This window comes from Nicotiana attenuata, unplaced genomic scaffold (genome assembly GCF_001879085.1).
Source record: "Nicotiana attenuata strain UT unplaced genomic scaffold, NIATTr2, whole genome shotgun sequence".
Classification (NCBI taxonomy): domain Eukaryota; kingdom Viridiplantae; phylum Streptophyta; class Magnoliopsida; order Solanales; family Solanaceae; genus Nicotiana; species Nicotiana attenuata.
Genome location: NW_017670414.1, coordinates 225747 through 233120, shown reverse-complemented (window position 1 = coordinate 233120; position 7374 = coordinate 225747).

Sequence of the window (7374 nt, the reverse complement as noted above, 5' to 3'; positions counted from 1 at the left end):
TGAATTCAGTAAGTGGAAGACCCGATAAAAATCCAAAAGATGATGAGCCCTTGCAGATTTGGCTTGTGCATAAAACACCCCGATTGCTGAGGCAATGGTGGAAAAATATGGGCGTTTGTGAGCAGGAAAAGATAAAGGACCATCTGGGTAACTTTGTGAATATTATGGAGAACAACCCAAGGGGGACTTAATCGAGGCGTTGGTGCATTTCTGGGATCCTAATAATAACGTATTCCGTTTTAATGGTTTTGAAATGACTCCCACTTTAGAGGAGTTAGCTGGATACACAAAGTTAGGCGATGACCTTCGGAAGAAGAGACCCTTGGCCCCGGGGGATGTCACTGGCAGTAAGTTCCTTGAGCAGATGACAATCAGCCAAAATAAAATAGCAAGTGTGGAACGAGGGCATGTTCGATTAGATTTCTTGTACGACAGGTATGAGTGTCCGGGTGGATTTTCAAAGCATGGGAAAGAGCTTGATAATAAAATTGGATACAAAGCTTGGCAAAGCCATGGGCGGAGAGCTTTCCTAGTGGCATTTCTAGGGATGATGGTTTTCCTGAGGCATGACAAAAATATTGATATTCGATTATCTAGCATAGTTACCGCTTTATTGCGTGGAAAGGATTTCACTATCATTCCTATGGTATTGTCAGATATTTACCGTGCCCTAACCAAATGTCAGGAAGGGAAAGATTTCTTTGAGGGTTGTAACATCATACTCCAGATATGGTTTTTAGAGCACCTTCTCCTTCACCCCGTACGGGTAAATTTTAGCGCCCATTGATGCAACAATGAGCTTGAAGATAGGTCTAAAGTTTTGACCGAAGATAGTAACTTCCCCAAGGGCGTCGAAGCATGGAGACGGTATCTTCAAAAGTTGACTACTACTGGAATCACATGGAAATACTACTCATTCTCACCAAAAGAGGTCATATACAAGTTTTACCACCATTCGTTTTTTATTTTGATGGGTCTTCGAGGTTTCTAGCCGTATGTGCCTATGAGAGCCCTACGCCAATTAGGTCGAAAACAAGTCGTGCCCACAGTGGAGCACATGCAAAGATTCATGTGGGAGGTAACATCAGAGGATCCCGTTCGTGAGGACTATGCTAAGCAGGTTTGGACATCAGAGGATCCCGTTCGTGAGGCCTATGCTAAGCAGGTTTGGGATGAAATTAAGGTGCTTGAATTTCACACTATGATAGAAGATCAAGATCAAGGAGAGTTAGACCCCGCATATTTTGACTGGTTCTATGACCAAGATGCTTTTGGATCTGGACAAGAGACAATTCTGAAGAGCACGACAAAATGGGAGACTGAAATTAGAACAAAAGAGGGGCAGGCCAAGGAGGAAATAGCAAGAGACTATGAATCCATCATCCGCGAACTACGTAGGGATATAAGTATCGTCAACGTGAATAGGGATTTGCAGTATACTGAGTTTAAAGAGGATACAACCAAATTAATACATGAGGTTCAAGCGCTTCAAACACATCTTCGAAAAGCCAGAAACAAGCGGCCATTCCAAAGCACGAAGAAATGCATTACAACCTTATCATCCATGATCTAAGGGCTCGGGCCAGGGCTGCAGAATCAAGTAAGAACCAGCTAGAGAATGAGCTAGCAAAGGTCCAGAACCAGCTGAATCTGGCGTCACAACGCGAGGCGGATATATCAAACATAGCCAATAACCATGAGCGACACATCCAGTTTTTAAGTCGGAGCCAGGAGCATGTTAGAAGGAGGGTCTATGAGGTGGCTACTTATACCGCTCGAGGGTGTGTGACTTGTCAGGGTTTGACCCAAGAGCAATTTGCTACGGTAGCGCCCAACTTCACACGCCACATTGCCACAGACTTAAGGTGCATATACCATGATATGGGAGGTCAGCCGCAGGAATAAGCACCTTAACTACAATGATGCCGGTGGATTCTCATTCGAAGATTAGAGTCTTCTTTAGTTGGCAGTCCACTTTGATTGTTCATTTGTAGTCATCAAGTTTGTAAGAGTCTTTTAGTGTTTTGAGTCTTACTTAAATATTCATCTTGTTTGAGTCAAGTCCGGTCTTGTTTAAATATTCGTCTTTTGGGTTGTATCTTTATGTAATTTTCCTTTGTCTTGTACCAAAAAAAAAATCAATCAAAAATCAAAAATCAATGAAAAAGATTTTGTTTTAGGAAAATTTGAAAATGAACCACAAAAAAAAATGTTGTTCTTTGTACATAAAAAAAGGGAAAACTTTGTTTTGTTAATTTTTTTTTTAAAAAAGGGTCATGTCCTTGAACTACGTAATGATCTGATTCATGCGGCGATATGATACGTAGGCAACCCCCAAAAGGTTCGATCGAAATATTTTCCAACGGCTCTAAAATAAGGCAAGGTGTAAAAAAAAGGGAAAAAAGAAGAGAGGAATAAATAAGAATGTCAATAATTAGCAACCTTATAAGCCGGAATGAAACATGAAGCCTTCCAAAAGCATGTTAGAGATGTGATATTGTTAGGAGCGTAACATAGTTACGTGTGATTCATATTTATAAAATGCTTAACCCTAACACGTTTGTTGCCTCTTATATAGTAAGCTTAAGGTGGTTGGTTTGTGGTGAAACTGGCAACACATCATCACTTGACCAGATCTAAGGGGAAGGTAGCGATGGTTAACAATGATGAAATTGAGTTGGTTAGCGACGACCCTCTGGGTCAATCGGTTGAGCAAGAGCCGGAGGAAGTAGGAAGATTGAAACATCAACTGAGTGATGTGTATTAGGCTTGGGTCTCTGGTCAGCCTCCACCTCAGGGTCCCTCTGAGAGAACTTCCACCATACCCCAGGCTACTCAACCACCGCTCCCTGCAACGAGCGATCACATTCTACCACCAGGGTATGTGCCAAACTACAGCTTCCATACCGTCCCTGGTATCTCTAATGCACAGCCTTCTACCGTACCGGTTAGGAACACACCTCTCGTTGTTTCTGGTCCGCCTGTGTATACAATCCCCACACCTAATCTTATGACGAGGGCAAACATTATGCCGCTATCTCATGCTTATGATGGCCAATACTACTCTCCAGATATGGCTTTTAAGGGTTCGGCTCCACACAATCAGACCCCACAGTATGTGTTACCTGCAGGAAATGAAAAGGCTGTAAAGATAGGAGAGCCAGACGAAATGGCTAGGAAAATGAAAAGTCTTGAGCAGAACATAAAGAACATACAAGGACTAGGTGGTCATAAAAGTGTCTCATTCAGTGATCTGTGCATGTTTCCTCACATCCATTTACCCCCAGGGTTCAAGACACCAAAATTTCAGAAATATGATGGACACGGCGACCCTATCGCCCACTTGAAAAGGATTGCAACCAACTGAGGGGTGCAAGAGGAAAAGAAGAGTTGTTGATGGCTTATTTTGGAGAGAGTCTGGTAGGGGTAGCCTCTGAATGGTTCATTGACCAAGATATCTCTCATTGGCATGTTTGGGACGACATGGCCCAGACTTTCGTCAAACAATTTCAGTACAACATTGATATTGCGCCAGATCGCAATTCCCTGTCCAATATGAAGAAAAAGCCGATTGAAAGCTTCAGGGAGTATGCCATTAGGTGGAGAGAGCATGCATCCAGAGTTAAACCACCCATGGATGACCATGAGTTAATCACTGTCTTCCTTCAGGCTCAGGATCCTGATTATTTTCAAAATATGATGGCTGCAATGGGCAGACCTTTTGCTGATGCAATCAAGATAGGAGAAATGGTCGAGAACGGCATCAGTACTGGCCGAATTATAAGTTAAGCGGCTCTCAAAGCAGCCACCAAATAAATCCAGAATAGGCCGAATAGCTGTGTTAACCAAAGGAGGAGGCCATGATGGCATCACGGGCGAAAAGAGGCCAAAAAGGAGCATCTCAACCCCCGGATCCATGATACTCGGTTGCTCCACAGTATGCAACTCAGTCTTTTGCCAAACCATCCAATTGCCAACATGTGCAGGCCCCAACTCTAACATACCTTCATCCGCGACATCAGAACTCTCAATCACTCTATAACGCTCGTCCAAAACAAGAGTATGAAAGGGAACATAAGCGGAGGGAAATTTCACACCAATCGTAGAATCCTACACAAGTTTTTTTGAAAGGTTGAAACATTGTGGCATGATTGAGCCGCTTCAAGGGTATGTTCCTGATCCATATGCAAAGGGTTTTGACCCTGCTGTATGGTGCATGTACCATTCTAATGTCCAGGGACATAGCATTGAGGGTTGTCGGGCTTTGAAAAAGGAAATAGAAAAGATGATTCAAGAAGGAATGATCGTGGTCCAAGATAATGGCACCCTAAGCGTCATGACCAAGCACGCATTGTTCGGATGATTACAATGATAAAGAATATGGGGACGGTTTGGTGGAAAATGTCAAGAACCTGTCCACTGAATGCAAGGCAATCAAAATTGTTGACGATCTTGTTTGATGCTGATGTGCAAATTCGTAGCTAAGATGTTGATCTTGATAATTGGAAAGTCACTCTCTTCCTTGCCGGGAAGGAGTCTTGGTAACTTATTTTGTCATAATTTCTATCATCCGGATTATTTCGAGGTTGTGATCGAGATGTTGTTTGTTTGTCCTGTCATCAAGCCTCTCTATCCTTTAATCAATGAAATACAACTTTTTTCTTTGTGTCATTTTAATCCATTGTGTTTAGTTCTTCTTGCATATATAATTCTTTTCACGCCAATTTTAGTGACATGACATGCATGCGGAGTTTTCGGCTAGATTTTAGAAAGCTTGTCCAATCTTGAATTGAATCGAGGAAAAAACACGTGGAGGACAAGTAAGAGGTTGAAAAACTTTGATGATAAGCCTGTGTCAAGATCACATGGAACCAAAACAGTCATGAATACTGGTTTAAGGATAATTGAAAGTTTTGAAGTTTGGTTGGACTAATCAGCGAAAAGGTTTTTGCCATGGCATGCATAATCTGATCATATCAGGGAAGATGACCCAAATCCCCAAAGAAGGTGCATCCCAGGGAATTTAAAATGATTAGCTGGTACTGAAGTGCACCCTTCTACATCAGGATAAGGACCAAGAAAAGGTGACTCCAAATTGTCAAAAGTCATTTGTTGCGAACAAGATATTGACTACGAAACTATACAACTGACAAAACCAAGAAGAGAGTCATGTCCATCAATGCCGAACCTGAGAAGAGATAGAATGTTTGGCATTCTTGAGGCTGGGAGGCCCTTTTTTCTGCTACCCAAACACTTTATACCCTTCGTTACCCCTTTTGAGCCTGTTTTATTTTTCTTTGACCCCCCCCCCCTTTTGGAATCAAGTGTAGAGTCACAAAAAAAAGTTCGAAGATCCTTGCCACCAGAAAGATAGGAGCTAGGATAATCTGATTATAAAAAAAAGAAGAGAAGAAAAGGAAAGAGAAAAGAAAAATAAAAAATGAAAAATGAATAGAAAAACAACAAAGAAATCTTTCATGTTAGTTTGAACTACGTTTGACTTGATTCCTTTAAAGGATACGTAGGCAGCTCTACACTAGGGTTCAGTCTAACCAAATCAGAAATAAAAATTCCCCAGTATCTGAAACTGGGGCAGAATTGTTTTTTTATGTTTATATGAAGAGTCGATTCCAATAGTTGTAAATATACAACCTATCATCTTGAGTCTATTTTAAGCTTTATTGTGACCCTTTCTTTCTAACCCTCTTCAATAGCCTTCCAAATAAAGACCTTCCAAATAGTCTTAAGAATGCCAAGGTAAACACGCAGTAAGCAACAATTGTCACACAATGTAGAACAATGTCAAGTTTGTAGCACAAAAAGGCGAAAACAAAGAAGAGATAATGAATGGAAACGAGAGAGTCTTATTGGTGAAAACCCTCATGGGCACTATAAGGCGATGGTAAGTAGAATAAATGAGAGAGCTCGGTTGGTGAAAACCTTTCAGGCACCACTGGTCGAAGGTGAGATGTGATTTGATGCAAATGATTGGCACAAAGAGGCCCACTTCAAAGACGAAAAGAAACAACAAGAAGAAAGGGTAGATTGGTTGGATAGATTCGGCAGCTCAGTCCAAAATGCATATCATGATCATTAAAGTTGGCTACCATATTCAAAGGAGCCCCTTTTTTCTTTCTCTCCCCGTAAAGTGGCATTTTCAGTTAAATACTATTCCTTCTCACTTTTACATCGCGTCATTTTGTCCATTTGCATTTTTATTTTTGAGTCAGTCTTTGTTAAAACAACCGAGAAATGACTTCAACATCTGGTACCAGCTTTCCAATTGTACAAAGCGAGTTCTATCCTGGCACATCAAAGAAGACATACCCAGGAAGCAACATGCACAATAAGCTTGTTGAAGCTAAAAGAGATCTGAGGGTTCATGCCAACGGAAGTCCCAAAAGTTTGCTGGTCTATTTGTTTAGAAGCCAATAAAGAAAGGGCCACAAAATTGGTCATTGTTTCCTAGAAGTGCAAAATAAAGGATGTGGGGCATACGCGGCATTGACAAAGGCACGAATCCAACTGTGATTTCCTTTGATAAGCCGAACAAAGTGTTTTGAAGACATCGAAAAGGTCGCTAAGCAAGACTTGCTTCATGGGAAAAGTTGATAGCGCCCCAGACACAAACTAATATCGGGTGCAAAATAATCAAGTTTGATTTTTAAAGGAAAAAACTGCCAAAGTGAAGACTTGCTTTGTAGACAAAGTTCAGCAACACTTTAGACATCCGGTTATGAAACAGCCGGAGGCGACAGTAGAAAGCCGAAGTTTCTAGAACACGGTACAGAGCCTCCTAGCTGTTTGGTACAATACTTGCAAATCAGTTCTTTAACAACGAGGTGGCCGCAGATTCAAACTGCTCAAGGCATGCAAGGCCACAAACCGACCACCATTGTTAAACTCACAAATCTTACTTTGTTTGAAGCAGGAAACAAAGCAGTGTAGAATTGAAGTTCTCAAAGGACGAATTGTCACCAAAGGTAAGTTCTTAAAACTCTCTGCTTTTTCTTTCTAGATATGCCTATAATCACATAATCAACCACTGCAGTTTCCAACATAAGGTACATCAATCCTTAGTTGAGGTTCCATTTTGAAATAGGGCACACCACTCCCTAGCCGCATGTTTAGTATAGGGTACACCAATCCCTAGCTGTATTTTCCGACATAAGGTACAACCATCTTTAGTGAGGTTCCATTTTAATACAAGGTATCCTATCCCCTGGTTACTTTCTCTCTTAGTGATACAAGGCGCTATCCATTGGTTACATTCTCTCAGCGATATAAGGTGCCAATCCCTAGCCATATTCTCTCTTAGAAATACAGGGTGCCAACCCCTGGTTACATTCCTTCTCACTGATACAGGGCACCAAC